Source organism: Rhinatrema bivittatum, chromosome 18 (genome assembly GCF_901001135.1).
Source record: "Rhinatrema bivittatum chromosome 18, aRhiBiv1.1, whole genome shotgun sequence".
Classification (NCBI taxonomy): Eukaryota; Metazoa; Chordata; class Amphibia; order Gymnophiona; family Rhinatrematidae; genus Rhinatrema; species Rhinatrema bivittatum.
In genome coordinates this window covers 39,898,902-39,919,052 of record NC_042632.1, presented here as the reverse complement: position 1 = coordinate 39,919,052, position 20,151 = coordinate 39,898,902, and the positions used below count along the sequence as shown (strand labels likewise).

At 41.0% G+C, this 20,151-nt stretch overlaps 1 long non-coding RNA gene across 1 annotated transcript in view; it reads right to left on the bottom strand.

Moving 5' to 3' along the window:
• Nucleotides 1–20,151, bottom strand: part of LOC115080096 — a 351,624-nt gene that overhangs the window by 36,952 nt on the left and 294,521 nt on the right. The window contains exon 3 of the long non-coding RNA XR_003853517.1: nt 3,510–3,574. This is a non-coding gene — a long non-coding RNA (uncharacterized LOC115080096). The remainder of the gene's footprint in view (nt 1–3,509; nt 3,575–20,151) is intronic.

Here is a 20,151-nt window from a genome sequence, read left to right as displayed (position 1 = left end):
TGATCAAAAATGGCACCAGCCAGCCCTGACGCCAGTACATTTTCAAACCAGGACTCAGTGGGGCAGAGACATGACTGGGGATTGCGCCTACTTCTTCCTACTTTGTAGACACCAGGAGGAGTGTAGGCGACCTCTGGGGAAGGTGGGGGAGCGGCATGCTTTCAGGGTTTTTAAAAATATTCTCTGGGAATGTATAGTAACCAAAAATAAATAAGGCAGAAACTCAGTGGAAAAAAATGACTTTTTCCCCTCTGATTTTCTCCTGTTTTTGCTGGTTATAATAAACACTAATAAGTTCTTGGGGAAAAATAAAATAAAAACTGAAAACAAAAGGCCCCTTCTTATGGGGAAGACTCGTGAGGGGCCGGGATGTTTAATTTTGCTTTGTTTTGCTCAGTTTAGGGGATTTTTGTTTGTTGAGCTTTCCAAAATGAAAGTCAATGAAAAAAAAATTTAATTTTGGAGGGTTTTTACATTTCATTTTTTAAGCTATATAAAAAACACAAGTATTGTGTCAGGTTTTCCTTTTCTTTTTTTTATAAAAGCTAACGCACATCTCTGGACAAGAACTGCCTCATGACAATGGGCTAACCCTGTTTCTTTAATTTTAATTTGCATAACTTTGCAGCTGCATGATAACTATAAACACATTCAAGGTAACCTTTGCATTTCCATTTTACCAATCCAGTTTCCCTTTTAATGACCCCTAAATAGTTCAAGTTTTGTAAACGTAAGAAAGTCTTGACCAACAACAAGTTCTTCACAGTTGACAATAAACCTTGAATCCTTAAGTAACAATCAAGGTATATAAAATACGATGAGCCTATTAAGATCCCTTATATTAATGCCAAATTATCAATATAGACAAAAGATTTACTATGTACATACCTGTGTGAAATCTCAGTTGTATGTGCAGTAAACTAGCCAAATCTCAAACCTTTGAGTTTTTAAACAAAGTCAAAAGGAAGAGATGAATAATTTTTTAGCCTCAGGTTAATAGGAAGGGAGGCTTATCAGATGGAAAAATGTGTGTTGCAGTTTGTATTTTTATGTGTGTGTGTGTATCCCCTTATAAAATTGGATCTAGCTCCACCAAACTGTCAGGCCGATGCAATATCAGCTCATGTAAAACGACCGCTCATGATTGAGCGTCCACTGTCCTAACGTGCGCCCAGCCACCTCTCCTGGGCGTGCGATGCATTATTTAAATGAGGGGGGGTGTTGCACTAAAAAGGACGCGCTAGGGATAACTTGTGTGTCCCTAGCGCGTCCATGGCATCGGGCGCCCAGGAGACGTGGCCGGGCGCCGGTTAGGAAAACCCGCTCACAGCCACGGGTTAGGAAAACAGACGCTCAATTAATGGGCTTCCGTTTCCCCTAACTTGACTGCCAGCAAAAAATTTTTTCTTTTCATGCTGCTTCCTGTGGTTCCTCTTACTTAGTATTGGGATGATACTAAGTAGGAGGAACCACAGAAATGCAGTATTTTGGGCTTTTCTGTGGCTTTGTGCAGGGGTTTTTTTTTGGGGGGGGGGGTTAGACAGCTCGGAGTGTGTAAAGAGAAAACCAGCCCTTGGGCTGACATTAAGTTTTCCGTGTTATAACGTGCGCACGGCGATTTTTTTAGCTAATAGCCACATCTACATGCATTTACACGTGATGAGAGTTATTAGCTATGCATTGGTTGGGATGCACGTTTTGGGTGCGCTAATCCTCTTATTGCATCGGGTGTTGGCCGAGTGCATTCAGAATGTGCGTCCAAGAGCTTGTTAGCCTAGGCTAAGCGCACGATATAGCATCAGCCTGTTTTGGGTGGCGGTAAATTCTTGGGGAAACATCTGATATTTCCAAAGTCGATGAGTAATCTTGGTGCTGGTGGTGGTGGGGGGGATAAAGTTGACAATTTTCTTACAGGCAATGCATGCAGTCAATGTGTTTGCTTGAGTTACCCACCCCTCCACTTACAACATTATTATTGTTTATTATAGTCATTTATATTTCTCCTAATTCCCAGAACATCTGTTCTAGGCAGATTACAGAAGAACATAAATAATTTAGAATATAAATATTAGAAAATGAATCAGATGGACAGAGTTCTACTAAACTTTGTGGAAAGATGGGGGGGGGGGGGGGGAAATCAGACTTTTCCATTTTTCAGAGTAGGTGAGTGATTTCAAAGGGGAGAGGGGTGGGGGTGCAGGATGAGGTGCAAAGCTGGTACTTTTTAAAAGAAATACATAGGGAGGTTGGTATCTAGAATATCACACTTATTTTTGTGCCATCCTAAGACAACTTGTCGATTATGCCTTTTCTTATTAATGAAAGATTACTAGCTCAGCATTTTCATAAGAACATACAACAGATCTTAAAAAGTTGCCATACTGGGTCAGACCAAGGGTCCATCAAGCCCAGCATCCTGTTTCCAATCCAAGTCACAAGTACCTGGCAAGTACCCAAACATTAAATAACCTCAAGCTACTATTCCTCACTGATTAACAGCAGTTTATGGATTTTTCTTCTAGGAACTTATCCAAACCTTTTTTAAACCCAGTTACACTAACTGCTGTAATCACATCCTCTGGCAATGAATTCCAGAGCTTAACTATGTGCTGAGTGAAAAAGAATTTTCTTAGATTTGTTTTAAATGAGCTACTTGCTCAACTCAGCTTCCGAATGGAGCTACTTTTAGGCTCTAATTGTTTTAGGATGTGCATTTACTGAAACAAAATGGGAATTTAAAATGAAAGAAAAATAAATGAAAATTTTGGTTTCATTCATTTCATTTAAAATTTCACTGCCGTCAACAACAAAAAATATCCCTTCTAATAATTCCACCTCTCAAACCCCTTACCATATTTTTCTATTTCTTGATGGAACAAAAGTGATCCCTGGTCACTCCTGCACCACCAAAGTATGCTTAATTAATGGCGCCTGCAGACCAAGGCTGGTGCTGTGCAAAATAGTGCCCGCCTGGGTCTGGGCCTCACCAGCACCATTTCTTATTCAATAAATTAAAGGTGGCGCTGGTCTCTGGTCTGCAGGCACCATGTCCAAGCATGGTTCCAGTGGGGCTGGAATGACCAGGGATCACTCCTGCCCTGTGCGGAAAAAAAAAAAAGAAAATTATGGAAACAGGGTTCAGGGAGGTGGAATCAGAGGGGAGGGCCTGGGAGAGTTTTAATTTTCTCTGACTGGCCTGACATTTTTTTGTTGTTTGTTCATTCATATTTTTTTTTCTTTATTTTTTTAAATTGTTTGTTCTTTATTTCTTTTTATCTTAAATAAATAAAAATAAATAAAACAAACAAGAAATGAAATGAAAAAAAAAATAAAAGGTCTATGCACAACCCTAGTAACTGGATCTGGCACAGTAGGATGTCCACTCTGATCTTCCCAGTCCATCTGCAGCAAATCTGCCTGCTGTTTGCTCTCCTGCCAGCATCTGTTTTATACAGAACTCATATTTACCTTCCACAATGAAGAATTAAAATGGAAAATGAAGCACTGACCTTCAGTACTCACTGCCAGCAGCCAGGATGAAGCTTTCACCGAGTCAGGCATCTCCAAGCCTCATCTGTGGGAAAGAAGAGGAAGGGAGAGTTTTGTGAATAGTGCAGTCAGGATGCGGCAGCAGAGTCCAGAGGAGTACTCAGGTAAATAATTCTAGGTCTACCACAGCTATCAGGTGAAATCTGGAATGTCCCCCCGTTTTAGACATATATAATTCCCGAGAAAGTAGAATAGACACAAGGCATTAGACTAGAATAAAGAACTGCTGATTATATATTACGTTATTGGTTCCTAAACCAATGAAGAACAAAATCACCCAGCCTTACAATGGAGAGAGTCATCAGTCTTTGTGGCCACTATTTCTGTGTCAGCCTGCAGATAATGTACCACAGTGCAGGATAACAATCCTGACACCATCTAGTCTTAAATTCACCCACTAATAGTCGGGCTTCTAAAACCTGTCTGGGGACACCACAGCCAGTTAGGACATTCACAAGGAATATTAGGGGTATACAATAAAAAAAATTGATTTAATTTTTTTCCAAAGGAGGTTTTTGTTTCATTTGTTAATTTTATTTCAAATCAATAAAGCAATCATCAAAAGGAGCAGGAAAATCCTAGAAGCCTACCCCTCCCCCCCAAAAAAAACAACAAAAGAAAAAAAATGAAATGACAGGACTGGGTTTCCCCTTTTCCCTACTGAAGCAAAACTCAGCATCTCGGAAATGTGAAAATGGATTCTCTCCCTCCCCCTGATCTCTTAAATACCCCCCCCTCCCCTTCCCCAGACACCTCTTATCCCCTTCCATGGAGTCTCCAAATTCTAAATGGGTTAGAAGTGAATCATAGTCACACCTACCCTGATCTGATGAATACAGGATTTTGAAAATGATGTAGGTCAGCCTTGAGGCTGGTACCCTTTTATTGTGCAGCCATACAACATAGCATCATCCTCAGGGCCAGCTGACGCCATTTTCAAATTGTGACCTGGTGGAGCAGAAGCGACTGGGATCGCTCTGGACCCATTTGGACTTCAGAGACCCCATGGAAGGGGTAAGAGGCATCTGGGGGAAGGCGGGGGGCATAGGGAGAGGCCTTAGGAAGTTTCCATTTTTTAATTTTGGTGGCCTTGAGTTTTCTGTGCCGGCAAAGGCATTGGGAGAGCAGGACAGAAAGAGTGCCTGCTACTTTTGAAACGAATGGAAAAATCCAATGAATTTTGTTGGTTTGTTTTGCTTCATTTTGAAATGACGCAGGATGAAACTGGCTGTTTTCCTGTGCTTTTCATGCCCTTTCAAGACGATACACACACCCCTAATGAATATGCATGAAATAGATTAGCATATGCTGGGTCTCCAGTGCATGGAGCGTTAACTCATACATAGTCATTGTCGATATCCTGAAAATCTGACTGGATGTGATGCCCTCTCGACAGGTTTGGGAAGCTCTACACTATTGACATTAGTTAAACCTCCCCCCCTCCATCCCCCAAGATGAAAGCATTGACTAGTCTTGCTAAAATGTGCAAAAAAAGCACTGCATTGAGACAGTTTCACAGAGTTCTGTAGAGCTGATAGAAAGAGAATTAGGGGTGAGTGAGGCGTTCTGTACCTCTGAAATCCCTCCAAAGTAAGTATGAAGCCTGCATGTAAAACAGCCACCCTGGGAGGGTAACCATGTGGTTACAGTGATATGTATTAGTAGCACTATAGCAAGGTTAAGTCATTCTAGCAGAAGTGGTTAAAAGCAAATCAGCCATGCGCCTCTGTGGGCTTCAACAGCATCACCCTGTTATGTTACCAGAATTACCCTATTACCGGCTCTTGAGACTCACAAAATTCTGTTGCTAGTGGCTTTGCTGGCTCTGGTACAATGAGAGCCCCTTGAAAACTAACCTTTAATTAGCATGATCTGAAGTAATGACCTCTTCAATAGAATTTGTTTATGTTTTAGCTCCCCTGTACACCGCACTCAAGTAAATTAAAGTCTTTTAAGAGACATCAAATGAATTTTGCAACATCAAGACAAAAGGAGGCTTGGCGGATTTATAACTAAGAAAAACTCTGGTTGATTCTTGGCAAATAAAAAAAAAATCTATTCATAACAATGAATCCCAGAATGTTTCATAACGAAGCAGCAGCAGCTGTGTCAAACTTTCACTTGACACTTTAATCCATGTTTGGCAACAGATGGAGTCTTCTCTCCCCCACTAAGGTATCGGAGGGTAGTAAACATGACAAGCAAGAGGTGAGCTGCATGGGTCTCATTGTAAAGGTAAAATAGCAAAATACAGCACAGAGCTGCAAACCTAGAGACTCCATGCTGACCCCCCCCTACCCTATTTACCACTCACTGTATCAGTATTTCTCAGGTCATGCCCTCCCCTTCTTTTTTATAGGGATTCCCCCCCCCCCCCCCCCAAAAAAAAAAAAAAAGAAATGGAAACATTAATTTTTTTAAAATATAAGTTCTACCAAACCAAGCATTTTGTATCCCCCTGTAATTCATCTAGTGCCACCCATGGGTGAGTTTGGGGTGCCACAACCCAGTTTAAAAACCACTGCACTGTTTGACCATCAGGAAGTTATTATCCTCCCTCTACTCAAATTCAAACTAAGGGATCCTTGGGACATTGCAACCATATGAATTATCCTATGAAACTCTTTGCATGTTGATGGTGCTATATAAATAACAAATAGCTATTGTAAAATTGATGCCAATTAGATGATTTTATTCTCACTGACCATGAGTTACCATAAAGAATTACTGGCACATACACAAAAAAATAAAAATAAAATCCACAACATGAGTATTAAATGTAAGATTGAATGGTCCTCACTATATTTTAAGAAGGAAGCTTCTAGCAATGAGAAGATTCCAATGTGTAGCTTAAGAAAGTGATAGCAAGAGCCAGTCTCCAGTCGGGTAAGTCAGTGTTAAGAGGTTACAAAGGCGACCCTATGAATCATTATAGGGAATAGTCAACAGAGGTAGCAAGAGCTTTGGCTGGCCTTGGCACTACAAGTGGAAAGGAGTTGTTCTCTTCCATTGTGAAGTGGTTGGAGGAACTCCAGAAGAGGTCTTAAAATCTGCAGTCCTCTGGAAGGGGTTTGTCCCCAGGTCTGAAGAGCAGGATAGTTTGTCCAGGAGATTGACAACATCAACCAGGTGCTGCTAAACTTTCCAAATGGGAGAGGTTGATTCTGCAATGTTTCTGAGGGGTGTGATGGGAGAACATTCTCATTGGGACCATGGAGGACCTGATTTTCCTACTAAGAATTCAAGTTGCATAAAAATTCCTGTATTTTTGTGCTGATGGACTATGTAACATAACAAGCTTCACTTGTTTTTTTTCTATTTTTGCGTGTCAAGCTTTTACTTGTTGCATCAGTAAAAATTATTCAGGTTTTGAACTACTTCCCACTGTGGACATAGTATTTTTCCTAAGAGATTGTGTGCACATGATCTCCTTGGGCCTTACAGCTTTGCTGTCCCTCTTAGAAGAATTCAGTTCTGGAGTATTCTTCTAAGGAGGACAGCAAAACTGGAGGTTTTCCTTATCTCCTGCAGCATCTAAAGGTGGTGGTGTGAGTGCAGATGGGCGCTCAAGAACATGAGTCCCATGCCGCAACGTGACCTGCGCAACCTCGGGGCCGGCTGAGGTCTATTCTGCTGGTGGGTGAACGCATCCAGATATGGGCTGGCTGAAACAGGAATACTCTTGGCTTGGAAACAGAAACATGCTTGGCTTAGCATAGGAACACTCAGACATCCAACACGCACCAGGAATGCATTGCTGGTCTCTGGGGTAGCCCTCTAGCCACTCGAAAGCCCTTTTGGACTGCCACTGCGAAGCAGTTTGAGCATGAGGACAGACAAAGGCTGAGGTCTCAGATGACTATGGAGACATGGACAACTCGCTGAAGACTTGGACATGACGAAGGCTCAAGGCTTGGAACAAGACCAAGGCTCAGGAATTGGAAACAAGATTTATTTAGTTAGTTAGGTGTTTTATATACACCATCGTTCCAAAATTAGATCACAACAGATTACAGAATCAGCTTTCATTTATTGGGTCAACAATCCCATTCAGTTTCAATGTTGTATTCTAGGTCAATATAACATTAAATACATTTCTAGGTCATATTTTACATAATCTGGTTCATCTCAACACCAATTGTGTATTCTGAGTCTTTACAACAACATTGAGTACAAGGTAATTAGGATGCTTTGATGTGGAATTATAATCAATGATTACCATTTCATTATCCTTCATGTTCAAATTGATATATATAGAATAGTGCTTAGTAGTTATTGCTCAATCTGTTAATGTAGTCACAGGTTCTGACAGTGATGTTATCTGCATTTTGGAGTTTTATGTTAGATCATATGCCTTTCTAAAGGGCCATGTTTTCAGTTGTCATTTGAAACTCTTTCTGTCATCTGGCACAGAGACTCTGGAAAAGAGTTCCATGGTTTAGGACCCGCTATGGAAAACATTCTGCCTCTTATTAGTGTTATGTGTGTGTTCAGATGAAGGATCTGAAAGAGACAGGTGCCGCTGTGCACTCTATACAATCCTGGGACTGGCCGCAGACCATGCCAATAGCGGCGCAGGCACTAGACTCAAAGACTTGGAACAAGACGGGAGCTGAAACAAGAACTCCGAAGACTGGGGACAGGACTCAGGAATTCAGATTCAGGCTCAGACTATAAAACCAAGGAAGGACTTCCGAAGACTTGAACCAACAGCGAAGACTCTGAAGACTCAACAAAATGAAAGCTGGAACCAGGAACAAGGCAAAGGTGTGGATTCAGGAACAAGACAAAGACTTGACCAGGACTTAGAAGACACAGGAACCAGGAACACAACGAGAGACCAGGAACATTACAGGAACCAAGACATGGAGGACCTCCAATGATGAAGACAAGAAACAGAAGGCCTTGCAAAGGCAAGAGGAAGAAGAGCCCTTTTATAGAGCTGATTCGAGATGACATGATCAGGAAGTGCCGTGGCATTTCCCGCTACAGGCCCTTTAAATCCGAGGCTGAGGCGCATACGCTCACCTAGGGGAAGATGCTGACAAGGACGGAGGACGTTGGAGCAGGAATGGAGATAGTGGCCCACAGGCCACGAAGATCATGGTGGCATTGTCGGAATTCCTGAGCCAGGAAGAAGAGGACAGGGTTGGTGTCAGTGGCGTTTGGGTGAGTGAGGCCTATCACGGGGCCCTCCTGCGAGTGGAATCGCAACAGGTGGCTCTTGCCTTTTACTGAGAGTGCCTGGAAATAGGGGGTTACATAAAATTAGAATTAACAGGAGTAATTTTCAAAGAGTTACACATTGGTTACATGTGTAAAATCAACATGTGTGTATGTTTGTAAGTAGTGTGTACATGCCTATATGCTGTTTTGGAAGCACTGCTAGTATGCACGTACTTGCGGTGTCGTGCATCAATATTAATGGAGGAAAAAAAGCAGTGGTTTAGGTTAGTTCTGGGATGGAGTTTTGAAGTACATGCTCAAGCTGCAATTTTGTAAGTGGTATATGCCATACATTACCAAACCTGTCCATATGTTTTTACACCTGCTAATTAAGTCACACATATGAAATTTAATTTGTCTTATCTGCACGTTTTGGATGGGAGATCTGGGTTAATCAAGGTGTGACGTGGGTGAACTGGTGGAGACGTCCGCTGACCAGTGATTACATATACACACAAGTAACTATTTTCATTAGCAGCATATGAGCATTCTTTATAAAATACAGGCGTAATATGTGGTTATTGTCTATACACGTTACATTTATTACACACAGAAAATACATGCATATGCTTATATAAAATGGGTAGAAAAATTATGTTTTCCTGCATTACAAATATATGTACATCTTGAAACATAGGCGCATACTTTCACAGCAAAAATTTGTAATATTTTATAAATTGCCGCATAGCTTATAAAATATTTATTTATTTATTTTTATTTATTTAAGGTTTTTATATACCGGCATTCATGAAATGATCACATCATGCTGGTTTACAAATAAACAGGGGTGCAATAAATACTTTTTATTTAAAAAATAAAATTTATAAAAATAAACACTTTTTTATTTTAAAAAAAGTATTTAAAAAAAATACTTTTCTAACTTTAGAAACAGCAACCTATGTGCATATGTGCTGACTTACACATACTGTTGAAAACCACCCTCAGTTTTTAACAAGCAGTAAATGATTGGAGGCAAGTTAATTATAAGGGTATTAAAAGGCAATCAGTATTTGCAGGGCCTTGACCCCTGAGGAATTGCTATGTACCTGAAATGCTTTAGATTAGAGGTACAGTTGTTTGGTTTTTTTATTCTTGTAATCAATTTTTCTAAATGGTGATTATGTTGATTTTTTTTTTTTTTTAGCTTTTGGTACAATGAAGCAGATACATTTCAAATGGAATAGTGTCTGTCCCACAGCTGCATGATATCCAGATAGTCATTACATAGTTTCAGTCATTTTCAAAAGGGCAGTTTGCTTAATGATATTCCATCAACTTCTAAATTAGCAATTTCAAGCCTCTGTGAGTGATTTGTGATGCCATTGAACACAGTGTACGCAGGAGACTCTGTAGAGTTCGTCATTTTTGATTGGCCCGAGGCAGTCTGTTACATCATTGCATTTTTACGCAGAGAACCCCACCGAAAAAATCCATGCAGCTGCATTGGGTGCATGGTAGCATGCACACAAAGGAACCGAATTAGCACACGGTTTGAACTGGTGAGCATTGGCCACCAACTGTTAAGGCTTCAGTCTTCACCACGTTTCCTTTCCTTCCAATATATTTCACTGGAAGACAAGAATCGCATTTTTGTGTCTCCTGAGTGTGCACTTAAAAAGGTCATTGTTCAGTGGCATTTCCACTGAGAAATAGGACCTAAATCCACCTAAATTATTTGCCAAGAAAATAAAACAAAAATTGACTACCTTTTATGTGCACACAGTTCTACAGCCTGCAATACTTTTACTCTATAATGGAGGTGCTCCTGGGGCAGGGTTAGGTCAAGGGAGAAAACTACGTACGCGGTTATAGATTTTCAACAATATGCATGTAGTTTGGATGGGAAAAGTGTCCACAGCAAAAGTAGGTGCAAATCTCTGCAGGGACTTTTTCTTGGGGAAAATTTTCAAAGTTAAAGTGCACGTGTACTTTTGCTTTGACAACTGGTGCAAAGAACACAGGTAAAAAAGCACTGGCACACTTTGCAGCTATATAGGAGTATGAAAATTGCCCACCATAGGATTCTAGAAGGTCATACAGGGGCAGATACTCTAAATAGATTAAGCTTCTAACACTAATAAGGGCCAGATTTTCATAGTTAGTATCATGGAAAAGGTGCGAGAGAGAGAGAGAGAGAGAGAGAGAGAGAGAGAGAGAGAGAGAGAGAGAGAGAGAGAGATAGAGAGATAATATATATTTATAAGGCCCTCATAGTAGTCAACTATTTATATCTCTATAGGAGGGCCAGCTAATAGCTCAAGGTGAGGTGTTGATAGAGGTTTAGGGTTTAGGGGCCAGTTTTACATGCAGTGTGAGATGTATGAACTGCACAGTATACCTCAGTGAAGATTTGACATCATTTAGAGTGAGGAAAGTCTCACAAAGATGTGATTTCTACAATGTTCTCTCAACCTTGAATGATGAACTCTATAACAGGGTACCATCAAGCTAGGACGAGATAACATAGTAGAAATCTCATCTTTGTGAGACTTTCCTCACTCAAATGACAAAATCTTCACCAAGGTGTAGTGTGCAGTTCGTACGTCTCATTCTGCATGTTAAGAACATAAGAAGAAAATGACATACTGGGTCAGACCAAGGGTCCATCAAGCCCAGCATCCTGTTTCCAACAGTGGCCAATCCAGGCCATAAGAACCTGGCAATTACCCAATCCTATGGGGGTTGAGTTAGGGTGGGGAAACAGTTAAATTGGCTCCTACACTCTAAACCACCACTATTACCTCACCTTGACCTATTAGCTGGTCCTCCTATAGAGGATTAAATAGTTGACTACTATGAGAGCCTTATAAATTGTCTCTCAGTTTCTCTCACTCTCTCTCACACATATACAAACATGCAGAAATGAAATTTGCAAAATTTATCGCAAATTGCGTTATAGCTGTTTCGGGTGGTGTAGTTATTTCCGGCATTAAATCTGTGCTATAGCATGCGTTTTGCTATTGCACAGTGCGATATTACTCCTCACTTTAATTAATCCCACCCAAAACCCTCCCCAATCCCACCCCTTCTAAAAATTTGCAATCGTGCCATGTGATAATATAATTATCGCATGTCATGGTCCCTACGTTTTCAGCTGAAAATTCACAGAAATTTAAGAGCCGAAATTTAGGTCTGCTATTTATCTAGATTTAGGATTCTAAATTAGGTACCTATTTCTGAAAATCAGTGCTAAATCCTGTTTCCCCACCCTAACTCAACCCCCATAGTTACCTACTTTTTAGGATCCTAAATTTAATGGCCAAATGAAACTAGGAGTTTAAATTTAGGCACTCAGCTCCTAGTAAATTTTCAAAAGGGCTAATTTAGGAGCCTAACTCCAAAGGTTAGGAGCATAAACTCTTTGAAAATTGGCGCCGTAATGGTTAAGTGCAATGTTTATTGCACCTATATACGCAGTAGTTAAATATTGCGCTTAATTGGTGACCACTTTAACAGAGGTGGCTGAAAAATAGTGACAGGAAACATTAGTGAAAAGGATGCGTTACTTGTGCTCTGTGTAAAGAACACATTCAGAGGTGCAAAAAAACAAATCCATTGAAATGGAAAATGGTTGAAAGAAAGTAAGAAAGAAAAAGATTTCACGAATCAAGCTGCGATACCAATTCACCAGTAGAATATTTCTGTTAATTCGAATGGATCTTCCTTATAGTAAAGGCCTATTTTTTTCATTAGAAAGCAATTGTCAGAAGACTGCAGTTTCTCCAGCAATCGGCATCACTGAAGATGGGAGAAAAACCAAGTAGATATATGCCTAACGGAATAAAGATCACATAAAGGCATTTATATCACTTCTCGCTGACATTGAAGGGATGCAGTTGTGAATTATCTTCTTTGTGCAAATTTAATTAGACAGTGAAACAGATATAAAGACTTAAAGTGACAAATCCATTAAAGCTGCCCAGCTCAGCAATTTTTCATTGTAACAGGAGTCTAAATTTATTAAAACCGGGGATTTTTTTTCCCAGTGAAATATATTGGAAGGAAATGAGACTTCACCAAAAGTTTACTACATATGTATTCAATGCAACAAGATTCCAATACTTATGGATCTTGCTTGTGTATCCTGTATAAGCTGACGTCGATATTTCTTTGATTGAGAAAAACAGCCAAGTTGTTCAAACAAACTAAAAGACTTAAAGTACCACTTACTAAGAGCTTAAAATATGATAAAAAAAAACATAATTGTTGAAAGAAAATGCTAATTAAATGACCTGCCCTCTGGTTCCTGTTGCAGCACTGTGCACAGCAGTCCAGAGGGCCTGGTCTCCTATTCCTCCTCCGACAGAGTCTGCTGGGCTTGGGAGCGCTTCAGTGGCGTCTCCTACCGGCCCCATGTGCACTGCAGTGAGGAGGCGCCTCCTACAGAACCTCGGGCTGGTGTGGGTCCCTCTGTGACAGCCAGAGCACATCGTGTTGGATTGGGGAGGAAGGGGGCTTCAAGAGAAAAAGGGCCACTGAAACATCAAGGAAGATTGTTTTCAGTATATGAACCCAAACAGATCTACACTGTTAGGAATGTCATGCTTCCAGAATTTATTTGCAGGTTTTTTTCAATGTGATTTGCTCCACATTTAGTTTTTGCTTGCAAGCAGCGTTTTTCTCTGCATTTCTTTTCTTATTTTAACATTTGAAATATTGGCTTAAATATTTAATACACTTCCCCGTATAACATATATTAGCATATCTGAGTATGAGGACTTGGGTAGAGCAAGCAACATAATGTATAATAGAATTCAGTATTAGCAGTAAAAATAAATTAGCACAAAAACCCAGTGCAGGTAGCAAAAATATTGTTACAGCAAATAATTGGCATTCTACGGTACAGTGTGGCTGAAGAAAAAGCTATAACTACTCCTGGAGGACTTATTGCATATTTTTTATTGCTATTTTCTTGCTTTTGAAAATAGATGTTTATGAAAATAAATTACTATAGCTGTGCTCTTCCCCCCCCCCCCCCCCCCCAAATAAAATCATAGCTTTATTCAAAACACCATGGAGCCCTCTTAAATAAATATCAGATAGGAATACGTGCACCAAATGAGGCTTAAGAGATCTGCACTGCTCCTTGGGCTATAACACGGAGAAACTACAGCACTTGACTGCCTACTCAGTATCACATTTCGAATATAATTTCCAAACTTCTAAGGTGAAGTGTTCAGACAGAGTGAAATACACATCTGTTCCAGCAACAAGGTCATTAATCATGGGATTTATTCCACCGTGCACCGGTAATGCTTCTGCCATTAATTCATGTAGTAATGCTAATGTACTAATGTACGTAAGAAAAGGTGTCCTTGTGATGTGAATGAGATTTGCTTCCTAAGGCCTTCTCTGAGCGATTCCATTAGGCACCCGCCTACCCCTTTCAGGTTTCCTATTTCTTTTTTGTTTTTGCTGTGCACAATTTATAAAGGGAGTGCATAAAGGCACAAGTCTCCTGCCCTTTCCACTCCCACCCCCCCCCCCCCTCGCAGGGTTAATACAGCTACCTTCCCTTCCATCATTAGGAAGGATAACCATGCTGGAATCATGACTGATGAGGAGGTGGTGGAAATAGAGACCTTAGTGGTGGTGGTGGTGGAGAGGGGGGAGAGGGTCGTTATTTCTCATAGAGGGTTGGCGTGCCAGGCTGGGGCCAGCATGGCGAACCATTAGAAGAGGCTTGAGGACCCAGTGCTCATCCAATTAGCAAAGGGCAGCCCCCCCAAAGTCTTCTCCTTCTCACTTTTAAATGAAATCAAGATCGCCCCTGCTTTCTCTCTGCTGGAATCATGACTGATGAGGAGGTGGTGGAAATAGAGACCTTAGTGGTGGTGGTGGAGAGGGGGGAGAGGGTCGTTATTTCTCATAGAGGGTTGGGCGTGCCAGGCTGGGGCCAGCATGGCGAACCATTAGAAGAGGCTTGAGGACCCAGTGCTCATCCAGTTAGCACAGGGCAGCCCCCAAAGTCTTCTCCTTCTCACTTTTAAATGAAATCAAGATGGCCCTCAGCCGAACTTCAAAGAGAAAGACAAGAGAAATGAATAAATGTACTACATAATATGAAATGGTACTGTGAACAATGTTAAGCACTCTTGATTGTGTGAGTAGATTTCAGGCATATAAGACAATGTAAAGCTATTAAAATGTAATATCTGTGGTAGCAAAACTTTGCACCAAAAGCTATGCTGAAAATTTAGCAACATGGAAGTCCCATATTCAGTAGGCTAGCAAGTAGTAAATATAGCTGGGTAACATTAGCCGGATAACTTTAGACAAATATGCAGCAGGACAAGTCTCCCACAGATTATATGCAGCTAAGGTTACCCAGATAACCTTTCCAGGTGACTTTTGTGCTCAGTAGCTTACTGAATATTTAAAAATTAACAAACTGACTGGCTGTAACAGCTGGATCCCTTTCCTCTCCCAGTTAAAAAATAAATAAATAAACAAACAAACCTGCTATAAGAGAATGGCCTCTCAGGGTGGGAGCACAAGCCTGGATACTGCAGAGTCAACTTACTTTCCCTCACTCCAAAAGCACAGTCTGTGTTTCCCCAGGAACATAGAAGTTATCTCCTGGTGCGGCAGCGAGGTGATTCTTTTATGATCCCCTGAACTTACGTGGGCTACTGGCAATTGCCCCGCCCAACAAGTCTATGCATACGCTGGGCTACAGCCCAGACTCATTAGCCTGATCAGCAGAACTGGAGCCACCAGTGGATGACTGCCCACCAATTTCCCACTGCTTATGGAAAATTAAAAACAAATATTCATAAATTCCAAGGGATTTCTACGTTGAAAGAGAGAGAGAAGGAAACAGAACTTTGTTGATCCACAAGTTTAATGTAGCTGCACGTCTGAGAGCCTCCGAGTTGACATTAAGTATTCAGAATTCTCTGAGACTTGTTTTTATTTTAATCTATGGGATATAGCAGAGGAGTGGTTTATTAAAAACACAAAATCAGCATAAATGTCTGCTGAGCACATTCCCCAACTCTTTCTTGTATCTATTACAGCTGCATCTTTGTATGCCATGAGTCACTGAACACAACATTAATGCTATTTTGCTGTCCTGTAATTACTCATTGCTCACTACTCATTAACATTACAATCTCTTTATCACAAAATATGGAAGCAATTGTTCTGCAGTTTTTCTAGGTAGCGTGTCCCATTTAAGACTATTTTTTTTCTTGTTTTCTCTGTCTGCTGCCCTTGACTTAATGACATCGAATGATGATTGACCAGCAGGCCTGTCAGTCACTGCATTCATAGTGACAGTAAATGATGACAGGTAAAGACCATAATGATCCAGCCAGCCAGCTCAGCAAGGTGTTTAAGGTTGTAGCTACATTCCAGGATAACAGCAATGCCTTCTTGTGGGAGAGCTAAAACATTGTCCTGAATTGGAGGGCAGCCTTTACTGAAGTACAGTGAGGTCACGTCTTCTAAAGCAGTACTATTTTAGGAGAAAATTTATGCTAAGAATTCAGAAAGTGGCTGGTGGATTTCCAGCGGAAATCTGAGAATAATTTAAGGTTGGGCTTGAACTAGACCAATTTGGGCCTAGTACAAGTTGAATAGAATTTTTGAGTCTTTCAAAAGTCAAAAGGAAAATTTTCAAATCATGTTCAGATTTCTTTAAAAAAAAAAAAAAAAAAAAGGCTCAGTGGAGCTTCAAAATGTTTCCGTCTTCATTAGCTTGCTTGACAAATCTATTTTGAAAACATTTGCACATCTCTAGGTCCTGTTGTAACCTCTCCATTCTGCTCTTGACTATGTCATCATTTATCTGTCCACCGATGGCTATGCAAGGTGAGTTGGTGCATGAACAACCTCTCAGTGGCAGTGGTGAAGGCAGAAACAATACCAGAACTGAAGAAAGCATGGGACAAGCGTTGTACAAAGAATCTTTAGCGCTGGGGAAACGAGCCAAGTGTCTGCACTATTGCAATAGGCAGGGAAAATGGGCCCCTTAAGTATTTTCTATTAGGGATGTGCAATCGTTTCATACGTTTCCTATACAAGCATGTAATATGAAACGTATAAAACATATGAAACGAATGCACATCTAATTGGCATATAATGGGAAATGTATGAAACGAATTAAACAAATGAAACAAATGAAACAAATGGACATCCCTATTTTCTATGCAGTTCTATGCAACCAAGTGCCTTAGTGGGAGTATTAAAAAGTAATGGAAGATTCCCACGAACCTGGACAGATACATAGATTTTAAAAGTGAAATGCACGGAATACCACAATGATATTCTCTTTTTGATTCTGTAACTAGATAGCAGCCAATAGCTGAAAGAAACATGGCTACTCAGATTTGTACTCTTATCCTAGGAATAAAAAAAAAAAGTTTTCAATAGCTGATCCATAAACAATTGACAATAAAGTTAGATGACTCAAAGGTCTCCACTATATCTATAGCAGCAGCAATTTCTACCTATATTTTGCCTTTAGTTGTTGTTCTGTCCTCTACAGCCAGCTTGGCTCGTGACAGATTGTAGCAGAGTTTACTTTAAACACAGGAATGCACTGTATAGGAAAAAGTTTAAAAAAAAAATTTTCGTACAGGAAAGACACACAAAGGACTCAGCTACAAGAGCAGAGCAGTTTGTTTTATGCCAAACTTAAGTTTTTTTTAAGGAAGATATTGTGCTTTGATACCTGCATTGAGCAGGGATTAGATGACTACTTTTCAGTGTCCATTCCAGGGACAGCTTCAGGAAAACATGAGATTAATTTGCAGGCAGAGCAAAGAGAATCTTTCAGTTTCTTAAGTAAGCAGAGCTGTACCTGCCAATCCCTGGATTCTGAGGATGCTCTGTGTTTTCAGCTGGTGCTAGGAACAGAAAGTAGATTAAGCATAGCTTGGCTTTACACTTAAACCTTAAGAATCAACTTTCAACATCCTAAAGCTAAAAGTCTTACTGTAAGAGCTACCATAGCTGCAAACTTAAAGCAAGGGGGTAAACATTCACTTTATTTAAACTTCTCTGTCTTGGGCAAAGTTTATATAGTGCCTGATGAGAGGCAAATGTTATTCAAACCCACCTTTGCTGCAGTGACAGCATGCAGCATGTTATCTAAAAGGCATCATATAATGGGGCTGATGTCATAAGGTGCGCTGAAGCTGCTGCGGGTTTGTGCGCGCGTTTTCCCGCGCAAAGCCCTATACGGGGATGTAATAAGGGTTTTGTGCCTGTCGGGGAAAAAAAAAAGCACGTACAGACGTGCTTACGGACCCGCGGTTTTTCCTGCGCGAATGCGTGCTAACGGTATGCAAAGGAGGCGATTAGCTAATCATAGGCAATGCAGGGAACTACGCTAATGCCTGTGTGGGTTTTTTACCGCCATGGTCAGGGCATCAGTCAAGTGTCAGCGCTGACCCGGAGGGGGGGGGGGCCTATGTCGGTGTCTGAGTGTCTTGAAAACCACCTTGCTGAGTACCTATCTCGGTGTCTGAGTGGCCAGCTTAGCTAGGCGCTTTTCTGGGCATCGGAACGGCCAGCTTAGGTAAATGCTTCCCTAGGCGCTTTTCTCGATGTCTGAGTGGACAGATTTGCGACCAGCTCAGTGCCTAGCTCAGTGCCCGAGCGACCAGATACATGGCCAGAACAGCACCTGAGCACAAGATTAGTTAGGCGTCTTTCTGGGAGCCCGATCATGCAGACTTTTTTTTTACCATGAACAGAAGAGCACAAGTGGCCTGATAAGAGCCTGGCTGAATGCCTATCTCGACTTCAGAGTGGCCAGCTTAGCAAAACGCTTTTAACGGCATTCGAGGTAGGCGCTTCCTGGGCAGACAGATACACGGCCAGGAGAGCAGCAAGATTGTTGTGAATTATCACCCATGAAAATATTTGCCCTGTTTTCTGCAGCACAGTTATTGGAAATATTTAAAAATACTTTCCAGGGTCATATTTTCACTTAATAGGGAGACCCGTTCACTTGCTCATTCGCTTTTATGCGTGGATTATCGGCGCAGGTTTTGAGCGCGAATGCAGCCGCTTATTACATAGGCCTGTACCAACCTTAGGTATGCACATTTTTCCGTACATGTGCTGATTTCTGCCCGCAAATCATTTGCATCTTTTTTTTTTTACATCCCGCGGAAGCAGCAGCTTAAGCCGTGCGCAGTGATCAAAACCCGCACGCATAATGAGCGCCTGTTTTGCTATGGGTCTTATTACATCAGCCCCCAATGAATGATATGCAAGTAGCAGGGAAAGTTATTTCCTTTTACACATTCAGATACATCTTGAAAATACAAAAAACATTTCTGAAATAGGCATGTTTAACCATCAACAACAGGAGGAGACCCTGACAGCTGGATCAGTAGTAGTAAAACCCACCACTGGGATCTAGTGAGACCCAAAAAGTCCTACATTGTATTACTGCACCAGACCCCCACTCCAGCCTAAAGATGGCTCTGATCATTTTCCTGATGTTGCTAACATCTGGATGTGGGCAAAGGAAATGATCAGAACATGTTTTCACCGCTCAGAGGGCAAAAAGCCAAAAATACGTATTCACACTTCCATCATCAGCCTGCCTCGTTTAAATGTGCTCAAGCCCACTTATGTAGGACAATGCCATAGGATTCATAGAGAAAGTATAGCAATGCCAAGCCGTGTTTGTAAAGACACGCAGATACCTATCAGGGCCTGAAGCAAGTCTCTTAATTCTGCAGACTTGAAAAGAAACAGAAATTCAATTAGAGAAAGCTGAAGCAACTCTAGTGGGTCCCCCGTTTGGGCTGTCTGACCTCATCCAGGGGTGCTATGGGTCCTGTGTGCAAGTCAGGATGGTGGGGGGGAGATTAACTTTCTGGGCCCCTGGCACAGTCATTAAGTCCAATTGTAACTTCCTTTGGAAGGTGGTGGGTCTTCCTCAGAAGGTGGAGGAGGAACCACAAAGAGACCCAAAAAAAGAACACACACTTGCCAACAGCTGACAGCCCACTCACTGCCCAGAAAAATGAAACAATAGAGACCAGGTGGTGTTCAAATTAAATGTTTTTACTGTAGTTTAAAAATCAGAATCCAAGCCAAGATGGGGAAAATCAAAAACAGTATCAAAAATATAAGAGTTAGAAAAATCATACTTCCCTGTCCATTTTGTTCCTCCTAGTTAATCTTCTCCATTCTACATCACCATCCATGCTCAAAAAACCTTCTAGCATATGCTCATCAAAAGATGGAAAATCCTCAAGTTAAAATCCTTAAAAGTCCAACAAGTCAAAAATATCAAAACTGTAGTCCAAAACTCTCAAAGTTTCTTCAATTATTTCAACTTTTCTTCACCCTTGCTATTAACTAGTTGCTTGGGCAAAACGATCACTGACCCAGTCTCTCTGGATAACA